The sequence below is a fragment of the Humulus lupulus genome, chromosome 1 (assembly GCF_963169125.1).
Source record: "Humulus lupulus chromosome 1, drHumLupu1.1, whole genome shotgun sequence".
NCBI classification, from domain to species: domain Eukaryota; kingdom Viridiplantae; phylum Streptophyta; class Magnoliopsida; order Rosales; family Cannabaceae; genus Humulus; species Humulus lupulus.
Genome location: NC_084793.1, coordinates 91,791,369 through 91,814,387, shown reverse-complemented (window position 1 = coordinate 91,814,387; position 23,019 = coordinate 91,791,369). Strand labels below are relative to the sequence as shown.

The following is a 23,019-nucleotide window of genomic DNA, read 5'->3' as shown; positions in this document are numbered from 1 at the left end:
TGGCCTTGGAAGTCTCTCCATTAGACTCCTCCTCATTCTTATATCTAGAACGAGATTCCTCCTTAATTCTCAAGTGTTTGAGAATTTCCTCCAATGAAATCTCCTAATTCCTATGAAGAATTTTCTTCCTATAGCCTCTCCAAGAAGGAGGTAACTTGGATATAATGGAACCAACAAGGAATTGTTCCAGCAATACAATATTGAGTGTAGACAATTTTTTCACAAAAATTTGCAACTCATGAATTTGAGAGAGAAGAGATTTATTATCATGAAACTTAAATTCCATATATTAAGTAATAAGGAATTTCTTTGTACCTTTATCTTCCGCTATGTATTTCTTTTCCAAGGCTTCCCAAATCTTCTTGGCGGTCTTGGTGTTGGTGTAGAGAACATAGAGCCTATCAAAAAGAGCATTGAGGATGTTTCCCCTACATATCAATTCATCTTCTTCGCGCTTCTTCCTTTCTTTGACAACTTCTTGAGTATCATCTTCCTTGGGCTTTCCCAAGGCTTTTAGGTCTTTGTCCAAGAAGTAGAAAACCTTCAAAGTAGTGAGCAAGAATCTAATCTAGTCTTGCCAGCGAATAAAGTTAGTCTCATCAAACCTATCCGTTGTACCCTAAAAATTAGCACGAGTCTAGTCACTCAACTCGGGGTACAACTAGCAGATGAATATATGGAAAAGCAACCAAGTAGAATGTAACGTCCTCCTAATCCAGGACCGTTACACCGTGTACATTAAATAGTGTCAGACTTGCTAATCAAGTTATTTGGTTATAAACGTGTAACTAATGTTAACATCAAGGGTAATAGTTAAAAAAAATTAGTAAAAGGAACCATTGAATTTTCATTTAAAAAGTTTCATACATACATGAGATCCAAAAATATTACAAATAACTGTTTAAATGGTGTATATACATCAAAAGTTACAACCGGCCGACCTAAGCGGCAAAATAAGGGGTACAACCCTAATTCTCCTAAGATACCATTGGTCATGGTGGACGAGCAGTCGCACATGTACACCCCGCCACCAAAGCTCTCCAACTCATGGCTGCTCAAGCATTCCTTTCCCCTTACCTGCACCACATAGTACTCGTTAGCCAAGGCTAAGCAAGAAAACTTAAATATGTGCATGAATAGTCAGTATAGATTATAAATACATGTCTAGCATGCCCAGCAGTGATAACCCCCTCTTGCATGCATACAATTACAAATAAATGATCGTTGGATCATTCTGGGGCCGCTGTCCTGATTAGTTGACCATAAAGTCAACACCGGAGCTCTATGCCCTAGCTATGTGACCATAGAGTCACTTGGGGCCCTCGCCCTTAGCTCTGAGTAACTAGCCATAGCCAAACACTTTGTTTTCCAAAGACAATAAGGTTGGCCAGCGTAATAGTACGTTGCTGATTTGGGCCTAAGCCTTTCGACCAGCGCGCAGCGCGCTATTGCCGCCCTTGACTAATAAGCCAAGCCCTGAACCAGGTATTCAGATAGAGATACAGATAAGCATACATTAGACAATACAAGTATGCATACATATTAATTATATAACACCATCAATTAAATGCAAACATAGTAATAATCATGTTCCTTAACAGGGTCGAGCCCTAGCTACCCAACCATGCGAACAATCATATAACACTTATCCAGAAACGGAATATTCAATTATTTTTAATCAACAAGCGTAATCATAATTCAAACACGTACATTCTCAGGGGCTCGAGCCCTATTCATAATTATAATCAACAATCAGGCAAAGCCCTAATCACATATATCACGTATTGGGTATAGTTTTCTTACCTCAGATCCGAGTATAGCGTAAAATGAGGACGACCCTCGAGCACAATCCCGATTTCGAGCCCCTAACGATAACCTACTCACAACCATAATATAGGATTTCGTCAATAATGAGAAAATAAAGGCTTTCGGATCGCGCCAATCCTCCGGGACCTCGAATTATACTAAATCGGGTAGTAGAATCGATCCTAAACCCTTAAGTTTAAGTTCCATTCACTCAAGACCTACGGTGGCCAAAACAGCCCAGGCGAGCCACAACGCGCCTCCCAGGTCAGAGGCCCCCTTCCTGCCTGGAACCGGGACACGGGCCACGACCTGCCTTAGAGGGTTGCGGCACACCTCCCAGACAGAAGCCACCCAAAGGCCCTAGGTTCAATTGGGTTGCAACACCCCAAGAACAGAGCCACAACCTGACCCTATGAACCCAGAATTCTCTGTTCTTTTCTTCAGGAAAGCTCAATCAAAACCACCCCGAATTCATCCTATAACCACAATTCAATGCCCAGAACTGATTCAGAATAATACCAACAACAAAACCCCAGCTTAACACACTCAAAAATATACCCAAAACTCAAATTCACAACCTTGTGCCTCAAAGCTCAAGAACATCCAAACTTAAACAGAAATTCTATGAAAAACAAAGTCTAAAGCTTACCTCAACTGGCAGTTTAATTCCCCTAGCAGCAACAAATCCAATCCCTTAAGTTCAGGCCTTCAATTCCCAAGTTTTCAGCCAAAAATCCCTTGGTTTCCTCAAGCAATTCACTTAGAAAAATGAACGAGAATGAGGGAGAGAGAAGGAGAGAGTCGGTTGAGTGAGCTGATAAAAGTGTTTGGTGTGTTTGTTTTTTGTTTCCTTAAGGCTTAAGTCACTTAAGCTAATCCCGAGGCTCGGGGTATCAAAAACGTCCCCGATGGAAAAATGGTCAAAATCCCTGACATCCCCTCCTAATCTCACTAACTCCAAATATATCCTTGAATACCTATTCTCGTTACCCGATAACCCGATAATGTATCAGTTACCCACAATACCCCTTAACTTGCCCTGAGTCGGGTATTGGGTCCCGTTGTGGCTTTCTCGCTAACTCGCTCCCTAGGATCGTCTCGTGCCAAGTAACTCAAATAAATCCACTTAATAATGTGGTCTCTCACATATATCACAAATATGCACATATATACAATTATGCCCATAACGGACCAAATTACAAAAATTTCTCTTCTAATAAGAAACGAGCCCGCATGCATATTTAATACACATAAACATGCATATCTAGTCATATTATCATATAACTCACATAATTACACACAAATATAACTCATATAAGCATATAATTCCATACATTGTCACCCTGTCCCCCTAATCAAGGCATTTTATTAGGTAATTCGGGACGTTACTACTATCCCCTCTTTACAGAAATTTCATCCTCAAAATTTTACTTGAACAACATGGGATACTGAGCCTGCATATCTACCTCCAGCTCCCAGGTCGCTTCCTCGACCTTGCTGTTTCTCCATAATACATTAACTAAAGGTATAGTCTTGTTCCTCAAGACCTTGTCCTTTCTGTCTAAAATCTGAATTGGCTGCTCCTCATAGGACAAATCTGCCTCCAGTTCTAGATCCTCATAACTCAATACATGAGTCTCATTTGATACATACTTCCTAAGCATGGAAATATGAAATACATTGTGCACACTAGACAGTGCATAGGGTAAGGCCAACCTATAGGCCACCTTTCTGATCCTTTCCAGGATCTCAAATGGCCTCACAAACCTAGGGCTCTACTTGACCTTCTTCTCGAATCTCTTCACCCCTCTTAGTGGTGAAACCCTAAGGAAGACATAGTCTCCCACTTGGAACTCCATGTTCCTCCGCTTTGGGTCTGAATAACTCTTCTGTCTGCTCTGAGATGCAAGCATCCGAGCTCTAATCTTCTCAATAGCCTCAGTGGTCCTCTGAACCGCCTCAAGACCCAAATATTTCCTCTCACTCATCTCATCCCAAAGAATGGGCGATCTGCACTTCCTACCATACAACATCTCATAAGGTGTCACTCCAATAGTCAACTGGTAGCTGTTGTTATAGGAAAACTCTATCAAGGGAAAATATTTACTCCAGGACCCTTCAAAGTCCAATACACATGTTCTCATCATGTCCTCCAATATATGGATAGTCCTCTCAGATCGACCATCAGTCTGGGGATGACAAGTTGTACTAAACTTCAGTTGTGTACCCATCGCTCTCTGTAAACTTCCTCAAAACTTGGAAGTAAAGATATGGTCCCATGAAGGTGAACTATCTCACTCACATAGAGATTTACATACTGGTCAACCATGTAATTCGTCCTCACTGGTAGAAAGTGAGCTAATTTCGTATACCGATCCACGATGACCCAGACTGAATCGTGTTGGCCCACTGTCCTGGGAAACCTTACCACAAAATCTATCGTGATGTCCTCCCACTTCCACTCTGGGATATCCAAAGGCTGCAACAGCCCTGCTGATCTCTGATGCTCTGCCTTGACCTACTGACAAGTCGGGCACCTTACCACGTACTTAGTCACGTCCATCTTCATCACAGGCCACCAATATAACAAGTATAGATCCTGATACATCTTCGTGATGCTTAGATGTAGAGAATATGTGGTAGTATGAGATTCATCCAGAATCTCCCGTCTGATCCCAGTGTCTATCGGAACGCAGATCCGATCTTTTTATCTCAATAAGCCCATTCTTGACACTGTATAGTCCTTAGCTACTCCAGCTAGGACGTCCCCTCTGATCTTCCCCAACTGTGGGTCACCTAACTACTTCTCCTTAATCCTCTCCAAAAAATTAGACTGCATGGTGATGTTGGCTAAGTGGCCCACCACTAACTCAATTCCTACTCTAGTCATATCATCAGCCAACTCTCTGGATATCTGACTGGCACTATACAACTGTCCCGGACCCTTCTGGCTTAAGGTATCTGCTACCACATTGGCTTTCCCAGGGTGATAGAGAATCTCACAATCATATTCCTTTACCAGTTCTAACCAATGTATTTGCCTTATGTTCAGATCCTTCTAGGTGAAGAAGTATTTTAAACTCTTTTGGTCAATGTATATCTCATTTTTCTCACCGTATAAGTAGTGTCGCCACACCTTTAGTACAAAAACTACTGCTACAAGTTCTAAATCATGTGTGGGGTACCTCTGCTCATACTCCTTCAACTGACATGATGCACAGGCAATCACCTTCCCTGTCTGCATAAGGACACAACTTAGGACATGCCTCAAGGCGTCACAATAAACCACAAACTTATCCTGATCTGTAGGAAGACTCAGAACTGGAGCGATGATCAAACTCTTCTTCAACTTCTGGAAACTGTCTTCACACTTGTCTGGCCATATGAACCTCTGATTCTTGAGTGTCAACTTTGTCAATGATGACACAATCTTGGAAAACCCCTCCACAAAGCGTCTATAATAACCTGCCAATCCCAAGAAACTTTTGATCTCTGAGGCATTCTTCGGTCTCGGCCAATCTCTGACCGCCTCAATCTTTGCTGGATCCACCATAATTCCATCCTCACTGACTATGTGACCTAAGAAAGTCACATGTGGTAACCAGAACTTGCATTTCTTGAATTTCGCATACAGCCTGTGTTTTCTCAACCTCTGTAGTACCAACCTGAGGTGCTGCTCGTGTTCTGTCTCTGACTCGGAGTATACAAGTATATCATCAATAAAGACGATCACAAATCGATCCAGGTAATCTTTGAACACATTGTTCATCATATCCATAAATGTTGTTGGGGCATTAGTCAGTCCAAATGACATCACCAAAAACTCATAATGCCTGTACCTGGTGCGAAAAACTGTCTTCGGTATATCCTCTTCCCTAATCCTTAACTAGTGATAACCAGATCAAAGATCTATCTTGGAGAATACTGTCCTGCTGCAACTGGTCAAACAAATCATCAATCATTGGCAGAGAATACATGTTCTAGATAGTCAACTTGTTCAGTTCTCTATAATCGATAGACATCCTCAAAGAACCATCTTTCTTCTTCACGAAGAGAACTAGAGCCCCATGGCAAGAAATTGGGCCTGATAAAATCCAAGTCTAGTAAGTCATGTAATTGAACATTTAGTTCCTTCAGCTCAGCTGGAGCCATCCTATAAGGTGCCCTAGACACTGCCTCTGACCCTGGCGCCAATTAAATCACAAACTGTGTCTCTCTGTGTGGAGGTAACCCCGACAAATCCTCTGGAAACATATCCAGAAACTCACAGACTAATCGGGTCTGTCCTGGTCCCACTGGCATGACCTGAGTGGTATCCACCACACTAGCTAAGAACCCTATGCATCCCTCCTGCAATAGGTCTCTAGCTCTAAGTACATATATCATAGGTATACAGGGTCCATGCACAGTGCCAACGAATAAAAATGGATCATCACCCTCAGGCTCAAAGGTTACCATCTTCTTCTTGCAATCTATCGTTGCCCCATACTTCTCTACCCAATCCATACCCAAAATTATATCAAAATCAGTCATCACCAACTCGACCAAGTCAACTGACAATTCTTTGCCATCCACTGTAACTGGTAGTGATCTAACCCATCTTTTGGAAACTACTAATTCCTAGTAGGAAGCATAGTACCAAACCCCATAGGATAAAAGTCACATGGTCTACACAATCCATCTATAATCCTACTAGCAACAAAAGAGTGTGTAGCACCCAAATCAATCAAAACAGCATAGAAGGTTCCAGCACTAGAAAGCTGACCTGTAACCATCGAGGGACTAGCCTCGGCCTCTGCCTGGGTCAAGGTGAACACCCGAGCTGACGTCAGGTTGTCCACCTTCTTGGGCTCTTCCTTTGTGGCTCTTGGGCATTCCTTCAAATGCCCCACACTATCGTAAAAAAAGCAAGCCTTCGCCCGACATTCCCCAATATGGCACCTCCTACACCGAGTACATTATGGGAATGCTTTCCAGGTCTCACTGCCACCCTGGCGGTCTATTTGTATGCCCCGTGGCCTCCTATCTGGCTCTGGAGCTGAAACTATATCTAGAGTTTTTCTCTTTTGGTTATTGGGGCCTCCGCCCCTACCAAAGCTTGTAAATGGAGGTCTCGACCTCTTAAAATTCCTTCTGGCTACATTCTCACGCCAGATCTTGTTCTCTACGCTCTCAGCTGTAAGCGCCCTCTTCACAACCTATGCATAGGTGGTCAATCTTGGCACAGTAGTAATACGAACATCCAGGGCTATCATAGAATGTAGCCCCTGGAGAAACCTTTCTCTTCTGGTCCCATCAGTGGGCACCAGATCCCCGAAAAAAATTTCAATCTGTCGAACTTCAGGGCAAAATCAGTCATTGTGTTACCCTGAAGTAATTTGCTGAACTCTTTAGCCTTCGCAGCTTTAACTGCGTCGTTGTAGTACTTCTCGTTAAACAAAGTTCTGAACTCTTCCCATTCCATAATGTTTACTCCTCTGGTCTGAGATACCACCTCCCAACATATTCGGGCATCCTCCCGAAACATGTAAGTGGCACAGGCCACTCTCTCATTACCACCGTCACAAAATCTAGGATAGTGGTTATCATGGTCATCCATTGCTCAGCCTTCAGTTGGTCTGAGCTTCCCTCAAAAACTGGAGGGTGCTGCTTCCTGAACCTCTCATACAGGGGTTCACATCTATCTCCCTTTGCCTGAGGCTATACTACTACTGGTACCTCTGGCTGTGACACTGTCGGTACGGCGAGTTATGGGTTCCCTGCTGGAACCTGTTGTTGTCTCAAGAGGCGGATCTCATCTTCCTGCCTCTCTAATCTGGCTTGCATACCAACAAGCACTTGTTGCCAGTTTTCTTGAACTGGCGGTGGGGCCTGGCCTTGATTATTCTCTTCCCTGGCATGTGTCTCTTGGCCAACCAACCTCTCTGACCTTCGAGGAATCAAACTAATATCTAACCCACTCTGCAGTGATCAAATTGGTCGTTAGGTAAGTAATAACTAAACATCTTGCCACCTAACAGTCCAGGATCAAATAGACAAACAAACGAATGCAATGCTAATAAGCATGCCAACACATAATATACTCAATCATGGTGCTAATAAGCACTTTCTGATATTAATCAGCAAATAGCAATGCTAATAAGCACGTTCTTTATCATTCATCCAATAGTCAAGGGCCAGGCCTTATCAGATTATCTCACGCTTCCTAAACATGCATGCAGATAAGACATTTATATCATATTTAAGCAGTTAGACACATAACCACATATATAGTTACTAAACCCTAAGTCGAGCTTGTCTTTAGTGGCGAGTGTACATGTCCGGCCAGTCTTCAGGAACCCTTAAACCTTGGCAACTCTGATACCAAGTTGTAGTGTCCTCCTAATCCAAGACCGTTACACTGTGTACTTTAAATAGTGTTAGACTTGCTAATCAAGTCATTTGGTTATAAACGTGTAACTAAGGTTAACGTCGAGGGTTAGGGTTAAAATTTTTTGTCAAAGGAACTGTTGACTTTTCACTTAAAAAGTTTCATACATACATGAGATCCAAAAATATTACAAATAACTGTTTAAAGGGTGTATATACATCAAAAGTTACAACCGGTCGACCTAAGCGACAAAATAAGGGGTACAACCCTAATTCTTCTGAGATACCATTGGTTGTGGTGGATGAGCAACTGCACATGTACACCCCACCACGAAAGCTCTCCAACTCATAGCTGCTCAAGCTTTTCTTTCCCTTACCTGCACCACATAGCACCCGTTAGCCAAGACTAAGCAAGAGAACTTAAATATGTGCATGAATAGTCAGTATAGATTTTAAATACATGTCTAGCATGCCCAGCAGTGACAACCCCCTCATGCGTGCATACAATTACAAATAAATGATCATTGTATTATTCTGGGGCTACTACCCTGATTAGTTGACCATAGAGTCACCCAAGGCCCTCGCCCTTAGCTCTAAGTAACTAGCCATAGCCAAACACTTTGTTTTCCAACGACCATAGGATCGGCCAACGTAATAGTACGTTGTTGATTTGAGCCTAAGCCTTTCAACCAGCGCGCAGTGTGCTATTGCCTCCCTTGAATAATAAGTCAAGCCCTGAAGCAGTATTTAGATACGGATACAAATAAGCATACCTCAAACAATAATAGTATGCATACATATCAATCATATAACACCATCAATTAAATTCAAACATAGTAATAACCATGTTCCTTAACGGGGACAGGCCCTAGCTACGCAATCATGCGAACAATCATATAAAACTTAGCCATAAATGGAATATTCAAGTATGTTTAATCAACAAGCGCAATCATAATTCCAACACATACATCCTCAAGGACTCGAGCCATATTCATAATTATAATCAACAATTGAGCCAAGCCCTAATCACATATATCACGTATTGGGTACAATTTTCTTACCTCAGGTCCGAGTATAGCGTAAAAGTAAGGACGACCCTCGAGCACGATCCTGGTGTCGAGCCTCTAGCGATAACCTAGTCACAGCCATAATATAGGATTCTGTCAATAACGAGCAAATAAAGGCTTCCAGACCGACTCCTAGCCTTCGGGACCTCGAATTCTACAAAACCGGGTAGTAGAATCGATCATGAGCACTTAAGTTTAAATTCCCTTCACTCAAGACCTACGGGGGCCAAAACAACCCAGGCGGGCCATGATTTGCCCTTAAGGGCTGCATCGCGCCTCCCAGCTCAGAGGCCCCCTTCTTGCCTGGAACCAGGATACGGGCCGCGACATGCCTTAGAGGGTTGTGGTGCGCCTCCCAAACAGAAGCCCCCCAAAGGCCCTAGGTTCGATTGGGTCACAGCACCCCAAGGACAGGGCCGCGACCTGACCCTACGAACCTAGAATTCTCTATTCTTTTCTTCAACCAAAATCAATCAAAAACACCCTGAATTTATCTTAGAACCACAATTCAATCCCCATAACTGATTTAGCATAATACCAGCAACAAAACCCCAGCTTAACACACTCAAAACTCTACCCAAAACTCAAATTCACAACCTTGAGCCTCAAAGATCAAGAACAGCCAAACTTAAACAAAAATTCAATGAAAAACAAAGTCCAAAGCTTACCTCAATTGGCAGTTTATTTCCCCTAGTTGCAACAAATCCAATCCCCCAAGTTTAGGTCTTCAATTCCAAGTTTTCAGCCAAAAATCCCTTGGTTTCCTCAAGCAATTCACTTAGAAAAATGAAAGAGAATGAGGGAGAGAGAGAGAGAGAGAGAGAGCGAGTTGGTTGAGTGAGCTATTAAAAGTGTTTGTTGTGTTTGTGTTTTGTTTCCTTAAGACTTAAGTCACTTAAGCTAGTCCCGAGGCTCGGGGTACCAAAAATGTCCTCGATGGCAAAATGGTCAAAATCTTTGACAACCCTTCCTAATCTCACTAACTCCAAATATATCCTTGAATACCTATTCCCGTTACCCGATAACCCAATAATGTATCAGTTACCCACAATACCACTTGACTTGCCCCGAGTCGGGTGTTGGGTCCCGTTGTGGCTTTCCCACTAACTCTCTCCCTAGGATCGTCTCATGCCGAGTAACCCAAATAAACCCACATAATAATATGGTCTCTCACATATATCACAAATATGCACATATATACAATTAAGCCCATAACGGACCAAATTACAAAATTACCCTTCTAATAAAAACACAGGCCCACATGCATATCTAGTCATATTATCATATAACTCATATAATCACATAATTACACACAAATATAGCTCATATAAGCATATAATTCCATATATTGGCATCCTGACCCCTTAAGCCTTATTAGGTAATTTGGGACGTTACATAGAACCTCTAGTTAACAATGATATGAGCAGCTCGAGCTGGGACTTGGCATTACAACATTCAGGTGGTTATCAGGACGCCCCTTAAGATAACGGTTCAGTTTGAGACAAATAGTAGCCAGATCCCCTTTTAAGTGCCCTGAAGTTAATCTGAGCCAAGGTTCAGATAATCTTTGATCACCAGCTCGATGAAAATATTCAACTCGTGGCAACCTGGTCAAAACGCATATTGAACGCATATGCTCATTAATGCCCGTGTTGTATTGTATATTTATCATTTATGATCCAAGATAGCAGAAGTATATTCTATTATGTTATGCAATCGCATCCCAATATAAATGGGAATAATCTGTATTAAATGTATACCATATTTACTCACACGGTTACCCAAACCTGTCCAAGAAATTCCACTATAAATATTAGGGATAATGGACAGGGAAGAGGACGACCTTTTTGTATTTTTGAAACTTTGCAGGAATTGTGAGAGAAAAGCAATAACATTGTCTCGTGGACTAGGTGAAATTTAACCACTAAACCATGTAAAGTTGTGTTTGTACGAAAGGGTTCTTACAAGTTCATTACGGTTTACGAATAAGCACTAATATCCTTATTAGATTTCTAAATCTACTGTTGGCAAAAAAATCGTGTCAACAGTTTGGTGCTTTCGTTGGGAGGAAATTAGTGCCTTACAAGTTTCGTTTGACGTTCATCATGGTGGTTACTCGATCGACGCATGACAACGAAATAGAACAGCCTGGTGGGCAGGAGGCACATCATACAGCTGTTCCCACTGAAAAGGGCCCAGATGTTCAACAACATCCTGGGAAGCAACCGGTGTGCCAAGACGACAATGGGAGTTCAGCGTCACTCCCACCAAATCCTAATCCAGGATATTTAACTACTGTCAAGATGGAGAATGCTCAATTAAGGAGCCATCTCTCTAGGGCAAACAGACCGATCGAGGAGGTTCTGGCTCGGTTACCCCCTCTTGCAACCGACGCTAATGTCGAAAAGAGGAAGTGGGTCTCATATGTCCCACAGGAATAACCGGTCTAAACCTAGTCATTCTATCAAGATCGTCACTCCGAGCTTTGTACCTTCAGAGAAAAATCACAGAAGTGCTCAGCCCACTAGCCATCATAGGAGCCATCATCCGCATGTTAGTCAGTCGATCAGAACTGCGACCCCCAGCTTCGTGCCTTCTGAACATATTTCCAAGAATGCTCACAACAACCCACTAGGGCGAGCTGGGACAAGTTCACGGAGACAAAACACCCTAGCGAATCCACATGTACTGCGAGCAGAACCCCAAGCACAGAGAACTCGGGATATTGGGGTAGAGTCAAGGTGTATTAATTTAGTTCATCCTGATGGAACGAGGATAGCCTCACAAATAAGGCATCTGCCATCACCAGTTAGACATCCTACACCACCGCGCCCACAAAGAGATACTCCAACTCGTGGAAATAGTAGGAGAAACCCTCCCCCGTCAGTAGACACTTACGTCCCACGGGCACGTGCTGAGAATCTAGGTCCTCAATCTCAGCCGCGAGCTGTAAGTTTTGCAAATGGAAGTTGCTAGACGGGGAGAAGGCATGGAGGTAGGTCTGAGAGCGACCTGAGGAATCATTTTAGCTCAGCGCAAAGTCCTCGGTACGATCCACAGCCCGATCTCTACAATCAATCGGATTCACAAAGGAGGTATCTAGCTCGCAACGATGATATGAGTTATACTCGACACGAGGGAGGTCTGTCTATCATACGCGACAATGGGAATGTCCCACCTAACCAAGCTTGAATTTGGAGGGACAACAATCCATCAAACACGTACAATAGGATGGGAGCTGGTGAACAGCCCCCAACTAACCTAGGGACCAAAGACCCAACCCTTGAGCGACTGGCCTTAATGGAGGAGCAGAAGAAGGAGCTCTTATCTAGAAAAGGGGTTGATGATTGTGACTCCGATGAGGAGCTCGAACCTTTCGCCCCAAAAATTGCAGCAACTACGTATTCTATTGGCTTCAGAATGCCGAACATGCCATCATTTGATGGAAACACAGATCCATCCAACCACCTCGAGAAGTTCAATACATTGATGATGGCCCACAATGTCGGGTTTGACCTTAGGTGTATTATGTTCCCCACGACTCTGATCGGGCCTGCCAGAGAGTGGTTCAAGAAACACAAAAAACATTCGATAAGCTCTTGGAAGAAGCTGTCTTCTGAGTTCAAGAAAGTATTCTGAGCTTCAAAGGCATCTCGCGTAGAGGTTGACTCATTGGCTAACGTAAAACAACCTGGTGAATCCTTAAAAGCATATCTGAGTAGATTCGCCAATGTTGCAGCACGAGCAAGAGACGCTAATGATAGCTCCAAGCTTATGACGATGAGGATGGGAATCCTGGTGGGAGGCGATCTATGGCTGGAACTCCAGCGGAAAGGGGTTAAAAGTGTAGATAAGTTCTTGGCCCGAGCTCAAGAGTGGATAAACCTGGAAGAGGCATGATGTGATGTTGCAGGAACCAGCCAAGCCCCTATTCAGCCTGCTAGAGCGGTGGCAGGTGTTGTAGCTAGGACTCAACCTGTTACCCAGAATAACCAAGCGGGAAACAACAAGAGAAAAGGGAACGGTGAGGGAGACCAGAACGGCACGAAGAAGAACAAGTATGGGGAAAAATTCAAGCCCGTTTATGCCACCTACAATGACCTGACGGATACACGAAAACATATCTTCCTGGCAAACTCTAATCGTCTTCCGTGGAAGAAACCATAACTTTTAAGGCATCAGAGGGTGAAGAGAGATCCCTTAAAGTTTTGTTGATACCACAATGACATCGATCATAATATTGATGATTGCCGACAGGTGAAGGATGGGATTGAGACTCTCATTAGGGCTGGACCATTAGCCCAGTACGCCCGAAATCTAGTTGCTCCCTATCAACCTGCCGGGTAGAATTCTCGTCCAACTTCGGAAGCTCCAGCAAGTCAGCCGAAGACTCAGGTGGACCCGATGAATCAGAATCAAGTTGACCCTCCCCCAATAGTAGGAGGAGATATAACTACTATTGTTGGAGGACCTCATTTGGCGAGCACGAGTAGCGAGGCCCAAAAGAGGTATATGAATGAGCTGAAAACTCATAACGGTGTGAAATTTATCCCAAAACAGCAGTTATCAAAACAACAGCGTTTGGAAAAACAACCAATCATTTTCACGGAGAAGGACGCTAGCCACGTTCAATTCCCACATAATGACCCGCTGGTGGTAACCGTGCATCTCGCTAATCGAAGGGTGCGAAGGATACTGATAGAGAATGGAAGCTCAATAAATGTGCTTTTCAAGTCCACCCTAGAAAAAATGGGATTGTCCGTGACAGATCTCAAGGTGACCTCAATGACATTATACAGATTTTCGGGTGAAGGAATGGCAGCCAAAGGGACGACCAGACTGGTGGTTACGCTAGGAGATGAGGCACGAAATGTTGCAAAAATACTTGAATTCGTGGTAATCAATTGTCCGGCTGCGTATAACGCAATTTTGGGACGACCCGTGCTGATGGTTTTTGAAGCCATCACCTCGATCAGACATCTGGCAATGAAGTTCCCTTCAGCCTCGGGGATATGCACAATACGTGGAGGCCAGCTCGCTGTCCGAGAGTGCTACAGTATAGCCATGAAGGGAAAGTCACAACTCAGGCAGTAGGCAATTGTCATAAATGAAAGAGGTGAGGAGTCCTAGGTAATGGTTACTCGTGGGACGGAAGAACCTCGAGAAGGGGATAACGAGCTCGCCCAACAGGACGACATTGATACCCGAATAGGCGAAGATAGATCTAAACTCAAAGCAGTGGAGGAGCTCGAGAAAATAAATATCGACCTAGAAACACCTTCAAGAGTTGTAAAAGTTTGGAAAAATCTTGAAACTGAAAGGAAGAAGGAGCTGGTCGAATTCCTGAGGAGGAACCTGGACGTCTTCGCCTGGTCACATGAAGATATGGTGGGAATTAGTCCGAATATAATAATTTATACTATGAACTTGGAGAAGAACGTGCCTGCAAAGTCCCAAAATCGAAGGTTTTGGGGACAGTACAATCGGAAGAGTTGAAAGAAGAAGTAGCTCGCCTACTTAAATGCGGTTTTATAAGGGAAGCAAAATACCTGATCTAGGTTATTAACCTCGTTCTAGTCCCGAAGCCAAACGAGAGGTGGAGAACTTGCATTGATTTCTCACTACAAAAAAGAAGACTTTTAGCTACAAAAATATTGGTAGCAAATAATTTATTTTTGGTAGCTAATACTTTTTTTGCTACCGAATTTTTTTGGTAGCTACTCCGTAGCTAAAACCTCGTCGCTAAATGTATTTTGCTACCAAAATTCTATGTAGCTAATAATTCTTATTTGCTACTAAAATTTTAGTAGCATAAAATGTTAAATCTAGTAGCAAAATAATTACTTTTGGGGACTACTAAAATTGTTTTGCTACTACAATTTGGTAGCAAAATGCTTTTAAATTGGTAGCCAAAAAAATTGTGTCATTAAAATTAATTTTATTTTAAATTTAACAAAGTTATTTTACTACCAAAGTTTGGTAGGCAAACAATTATAAATTTAGTAGCAAATTCCAAGCTAATTCCACATACACAAATCCACACATTACATCAAAAGTTTAACATTTATATGGTATTTACAAAAGAAATTAGTATTAATATCTACTCAAACATCCAGATAGATTCAATAATTGATCCACAATAAACTCTTGTTGTACTTGAAGGCTCAATTCATCTCATTGTTGTTTTTTATTTCCAAGATCAATCATAATATGTGTTTAACAATAATTGAAAACAAAAATTAATAAGACAACTAAACAACTTAGTCAATAAGAGAAGCATTTTGATTACGCATAAACATTAGTTGAAGAGTGAGGAACAACAACCTTTTAAGATGAGGACACAAATTAAGTTGATCTTTATAGAGTAGAAGTACAGAGCCTCCAAAATGGATAACATAATCAATTGTCATTTCAAGAGTGGGAAAAATTTATGGTTTGCCCTGGAAAATAACCAATATAACTTTTATTACAAAAAAATTTGGTGCAGTTTATATAAGACAGTAAAATCATCCCTACAAAAGAATAATTGGTTTAAATAGGCTCTTCATCAGGAATTCCTCTTCCTCCAAATCCAGTAGCTAGTATTCCTATTGAAAAAAATATATCACATAATAAAGGTGACTCAACAAGTTGAGTTAAAGCATCATCTAGGTCTATATGAACAAGTCTTAGGAAGAATATTGCATCTGACAAACTGAAAGGCTTGTTGTAATACAAAGAAAAGAACACAATGTTGTCTTTAGACTAAAGAAAAACTTGAAAAAAGAAATTGTAGCCAACAATTAAGAAGAAGAAGTGAAACCTGATTATACAAGGGTGAAAGTCTTCCTAACAAAATCTCAAGATTATAAAAATAATATCAACCATCATCAATAAAAAAAAATAAAAACATCAGACTTTGATGATGAATGTAAACAGAAACCATAGCTGAAGTATATCATGAAGTAAAATAATCACAACCTTATAACCTTATAAAGTGGAAGTTATCTCTAACGTGTGAAGTGGTTTGATGAGTCAAAAAAAACTAATTCTATTGGATAAAATTTTTAAAATATTTCTTATTATCCAAATAAATCTAATTATTAAAAATAACAAAATAGTAAAGATAATTATAATCATTAATTATAAAATTACAAATAAAAATTTAAAACTTAATTTACTCAAAAAATATATACCATAAATATAGGGATTAACAAACAATATTTTGAAATTCAAACTTCAATTTGTTTTGATTTAAAGATACAATATATATATACAGATATATATTTATGTATAATTAAGCACAAATCTAGGAAATAAAGGCATTATTAAATAATAAATATTTTGAAATTTCAATTTTAATTTCTGAAATGATACCTACGAATGATATCTAATAAATGTCTAAATATATATTAAATATCTTCCTTAAATTTCTTTTTACTTATTTACTCTTCATTCTTATTTGTTTTTATGTTTAGAGTTCTTATATTTAGAAGTAGAAGGAATCGGTTATATTCACTGTGATATATATAGAGGAGGTGGTAACGAAAAAAAGGTTTGAATTCACTACCTAAAACAATACATATGAGATCACAAGCATCAATCATGAACATATATATTTTCTTAAATTGAATATCATTAAATATATATATTTATATAACTCAAAAATTGAATTATGTTTTTCCTCTTTAGTGTCTTGAATCTTCAAGTTGCTAATTTTATTTTTTTTAATGCATGTAGTTAGTCTTTCTTGAAGATTTATTGAGGAAATAATTTAGAAAAAGGTATGTGAATATACACACTTATATTTAATGATATGCATTGTGTTAAAGCAATATATTTGTAAAGTGACTTACCTATAAACCTCTAACATATAATTGCTTGATGATATATATGAGCATTGGTGTACAAATTTGGTGTCAAAATGCAATGGTAATTACTTGCACAACTAATATCAATTGAGGCAAAGTGTATGTTATTCAAGTAAATCATATAATACAATCGACTAATTATATTCCTTGTAAAGTATATTCTTTGTTGCTCATTCTCAGCATAAACATGCAAATCAGTGTCAAGTTTTGAATTAATTCTTCAATTCAAGTAATAGATTTCCATGAAAATATTTGTTCTCTCTTTTTTCTTTTTTCCATTTTACCACAAAAGCTATATGTTATTTTAAAGAAAACACTCACACGCCCTTCTAGATTGGAACCCATTAATCCTAAATTGTGTTTATCCAAATATTTCTCATATTAAACAATACAATCAACTATATTAGTAGTATCTGTTTGTGAGTAGCTTCTTCACTGCAACTAGAGTATTACCAAACAAAAAACCACATCAACCTTGCTTATTCATGCTAAATATATTCCTCCATATATCCTGAAAATTTGGGTTGTTGCTCCCATCTACTACTCACTCATTTTTGTTGAGAAAGCAATGTCACTCACATTGCTCAATCATACAAAACATCAATGTCTACTCTCATCCCAAGGTACCCAATATATTTGTTAATAAAAATATATATTATAAAAGATTGTTTATTCATTAGCTATAACTTCAAACTATTATTTATATAGGGAAACACATTCTTTTTTTTCTATCAATATTCCAACTTCATTCAGGAAGGAAAATAATACAAACAAGGAAGAAAGTAAATAACGGTTAAAGTTGTGGAAATTAACAAACAACACAAAGCAATACAAGCTGGGCCACCCAGCTAAAAAAAATAACAGAGTAACCTGAATAAATAGTGAAACCTGAAGCAAATCAAGGGGAAAAAAGTGAGACTAAATCTAATAAAGATTGAAAACCAAAACAAGAAGCAACAAGTAATAAGTAGACTAACATAGTAGCTCACTACGTTGACAAAGAGATCCAAATTAAAATATTCCTCCACAAAATGGCCCCATTTGAGATTTATTCTAGATCATTGACCCAATATACATTATTTGTTTTCTCATGTAATCTTTGGGTAGATTAAAAACACCAAATTAGATGTATTTATTTGACATTTTAATCACACAAATCAAATGAGATCAGAATAGGCGCATCATCAATCTATAATCAGAACAGAAACTCAAATTTCATAAATCTAGAAGATGAGCTACAACTACACATTAAAAAATATGACACAAACACATTAGAAGAAGAAATGGACTTACCCAGCAAAGGGAGTGGAAGGAAGGGAAACCGGTGGTGGAATGAAGAGAGAAAAGTGGGAGTTGAGAGAGGGGATTCGACTAAAGGTTGATGAGAATAAAAGGGGCAGAGAGATGTAGAGAGAGCCGAAGAGAGAGATTGATGATTTCTCAAAAATGAATTTGTTTTCTCAAACTTTTATTTATTTTCTATTTTTTTAAAGTAAAAATTTATTTTTCGATATTTGGGCCTATTTCATTTGATATGATTTTCTAGACAATATTTGCTTGTGCACGATTTTATTTTGTTTGTTTTGAAATATCAGTATTTGTTAACTTTTTTAGTTGTAGTTCATTCAGATTTCCCCAAAAAAAATTAGATTTGAATTTTATTTAATATACTTTTTTGTTTTATTAAGTTACTATTTTTCTCAACATGTTACTTTAATTCGTGAGTAAATATTTTATTTAAAAAAATTTACAACTTCATTTGTTATCCATTTTTGTTAAAATTATAAAAATATACTTAAGGAAGACACATAAATATTAGTATTCAACATAATTTCTCAAATCTTAATCATATTACTAAAAATGCATAAATGATAAACCCTTAAACATGTTTCTATAAAACATTTGATAAATTAAAGAAGAAGATGAACACAAGAGCGGAAGCACTAACCTGAAGTCATTGGTAGAAATAGTACAGAAGGTTTTGATCTTCCAATAAAACAGTTTCTCTCTATGTATTTCTCTGTGATGGAGAATGAGAGAATACAAAAGAATACGTTTTTTGTGGACCACTACCTATTTATTAAAAAACTGATTATTAAATAAAGTTTGGGTATTTATAATTTGGCCCCTCATCAAATTGTAAATACAACTTATGGTATCTACACATTATTTTCATGACATTGTAATACCCTATGATACTTATAACATAATTTGTCACTTTATTTTGTATCAAACTTTATAATAGCATCATACATTAATACATATGTGCCCATAATAGGATTTTTAATCCAACAATCTCCCACTTGGGTAACATATGTTTCCTTATAAATGTATAACTTTATGAGCTCAAAATTTGCTATCATATAAAGGTATTATTTAAAAATCTTGTCCATCAACCATATCCATATAGGATCAAAGCGGCATTTGTCATATTAATCATGACTAAACCCATCAATGGTCACATATACAAATACAGTCAAACGACATAGATCAATCATGGATGTGTAGCATGGAAATTACATGCAATGTGAACCAAATATGTCTATTTCCAATTGGTCCTGCTTAAACTTTAGTGAGGTCATAATCAAATATGACAAAACAGAGTGAATAAATTGAATACTTCATTCTGATCAGAAAATTACTAAATACATAAATGTCTTAAACAAATATAAAGCAAATAATATACAAACTCCCACTAAATCATGATATCCTCAAACAATACACACCCATATGAGCAATGTGCTCATGAAAGACCTTGGGTGGTAATCCCTTTGTGAGCGGATCCGCTATCATGGAGTTTATCCCAATGTGCTCTATGGATATCTGTCCACTCTGCACTCTCTCTTTCACAACTAGGAACTTTTTGTCAATATGTTTTGACTTGGATGAGCTCCTTTTGTTGTTGGAATACAACACTGCTGAATTATTGTCACAAAATAACTTGAGTGGTCTTTCTACATTATCCAAAATGCGCAGCCCAGTAACAAAGTTTCACAGCCATATTCCATGATTTGATGCCTCATAGCATGCTACAAATTCTGCTGCCATGGTGGAAGAAGCTACAAGTGTCTGTTTGACACTTTTCCAGGATATAGCTCCTCCAGCTAACAGGTAAATATAGCCTGATGTAGACTTTTTGCTATCTTGGCATCCAGCAAAATCAGAATTTGCATGTAATCTTTTGTTCTTTGAAGATACCTCATAACCCTCTTTTTGAAACCTGAGACTTTTCAGGTTGAAAAAGTCAAAAATAGAAGGAAAAAAAATAATTTATTTAAATTATATATTCAGATTTCTTTTCATTTTTTTTTCTTCTCCCTCCCCGATTCTTCTTCTTCTTCTTCTTCTTTATTTTCTTTTCTTTCCTTGCTTTCCTCTTGGCAAGCCACGGCAAAGGCACCAGACCCAACCTCTGCCGGCCATCAATTTCGACACGCGTCGGTGCTGCAGCTTCCCCGATCAGCGACAACAGCAACCCCAAAGTTTGGTGACCATCGGAGCAAGGACGCGCCCGTACAGCCACTCCGAAGTTTTGTCGTTGAAACTTTGGGGTGACTTTCCGGCAAACTCCGACCACCGTTCGGTGATTGGGTGGCACCATTAGAATCAGCGTCACGAGAGGAACGTCGCCCACTAAGTCATTCTGGTCAACTCGCCATTTTTCTCCCGCGAGATTTTGGGTATCTTCGCCCCTTTGGAAGCATTTTTCGGCAACACCAAAGGTCATTTGGCCGAAGGAGTTGTACTTCTGTGATGTACTCATCGATGGGATCGTTTTGATATATGCCATGCATATATTCGTCAACGTTTCCGGTACACCGCTCACTGCCGCCACCAACCGCTATTGTGCACCGCTTGGGTGAGGTTTTGAAACTTGAAATTTAAATATGGTCATATTATAAGTCATTGGACACGATTTTGAATGAGAAATGCAATGATGATAATCGTTTTCTCATTTGGTGCACGTAGGAAAAACGTGATTAAAATCAGACTAAATCATTCTAGGATCATCGTTAAGCTTAGGAGCGTCGCTTTGGGCTTGGATTGAAAATTCTAAAAGAGGTAGGGACTCAACTTGACTATTGGACTTATTTTTACTCGTATTGAAGTGCATTAAACATATTCCAATTTTGATATTTATAAAATGTTTGAAAAATTAAAAACTTAACATGCATGTTTTCTGATCTATTCTGAGGGCACTAAGTGCCAAATATATTTTTGTTCACTTATTTATGCAGGTTATGATTTTTAGGTTTTACTCAAATGCAGCTGTTATGCTGCCCAATTTTCTAAAATATAAAGGGAATATGTTTCTTTCTTTTCATGTTTACCTACATTTGGCTATACTGATGAGAGCCATAGTGATCATGATTTGTGCATGTTGTTGTTTCACAACCTAGTCTCTGTGTCATCATAGGTAGATCAGGTGTCCACTCACCTGTAGGTGTAAAGACCTAGCATCTGTATACAAGTAGTGTTCTGAGCCTTCCCTTGTTGTGGTTATCAGGTCCGGGTACCTGGTTTAGGATGTCGGTTTTTCTATGGTGGGAGACAGGAACTAGGGATCTAGTGGACGGTGTGATGTGCACTTGTAGCAATGCTCTTATGATTATTTGTGGTCTCTCTCTATTTTGGATAATACATGATGATATATGTTTTGTTTTCAAAGCTAACCATGCAGGGGTTTTATTTAACTTTTTGGGTCCTATGATATTATTTGCTTTCCTACTGGGCTTTATAAGCTCACCCCCTATCTCTCCCATTCCAGGAGCCTAGTGACGCGAATGTGAAAAAGATGAATTATCGATGGATCCAATGTGTTTAGCCTATTTCTATTTAGTTCCATTGTCTTATCTTTTGAACATATTATGTATTCGACTTCGAATTTAATGGTCGGTATATTTGAATGAGCTATGAAATATTTAGGGATGAGGAATGGTGGATGCTAAGTATTATTTTGGGGTGTTTATGACTTATTAATTTAACTGTTTGGTGATTACATAATTGTGGGAATATTATTGTTCTATGTATAATGATAAATGATCATGCTTTTATCACTAATATTTTTATATATAATTATAGGATTTATTTCATTATTTTAATTTATAATTATAGTATGATTTAATATAAATTAAATGATCATTTATAAAGACTATTTTCCAACAAGGGTCAAAGTTTGACCTTTGACCACCCAAGTTATGGATATTACAAATCTGCCACGACCTAGGGCTCGGGACGTGACGCTCTTGGCTGCTATCCAATGGTCCATACCAGGGTTGCTTAAATATTTGCCTAACATCCCAACAATGTACGCAATATCTGGACGCGCACATACTTGACAATACATTAGACTCCCAACAGCTGATGCATAAGGAATCTTTTGCATTTCTTGAATTTCAAGGTTACTTTTAGGGTATTGACTAAGACTAAATTTGTCTCCTTTAGCAGTAGGGGTATCACCTGGTCTACAATCTTGCATGCCAAATCTTTTAAGTACTTTATCGATATAGCCCTTTTGTGATAATCCAAGAATACCCTGAGAACGATCTCGGTGTATCTGAATTCCTAATACAAAATAAGCATCCCCAAGATCATTCATCTCAAAATGCTTATATAAAAATCTCTTGGTTTCGTGTAATAAACCTATATCATTAGTGGCAAGCAATATGTCATCGACATATAGAACCAGGAATATATACTTACTGCCACTGAACTTGTGATATACACAATCATCAACAACATTCATTTCAAAACCGAATGAGATAATTACTTGATGAAACTTGTGATACCCATTGATGAGAAGCTTGCTGAGTCCATAGATAGATTTTGTCAATTTGCAAACCATATTCTTTGGGTCTCCTGACACAAAGTTTTCTGGTTGCACCATATAAATTGTCTCGTCAATGTCTCCATTGAGAAACGCAGTT

At 39.2% G+C, this 23,019-nt stretch overlaps 1 long non-coding RNA gene across 1 annotated transcript; it reads right to left on the bottom strand.

Moving 5' to 3' along the window:
• Positions 1–846: 846 nt before the first annotated feature.
• On the bottom strand, positions 847–18,829 carry LOC133795964 (uncharacterized). The gene is made up of 5 exons (XR_009875400.1): positions 18,386–18,829; positions 15,567–15,829; positions 1,804–8,552; positions 1,161–1,476; positions 847–1,077 (listed from the first exon to the last, which is right to left on the bottom strand). It is a non-coding gene; the product is annotated as an uncharacterized LOC133795964 (long non-coding RNA).
• Positions 18,830–23,019: the final 4,190 nt, after the last annotated feature.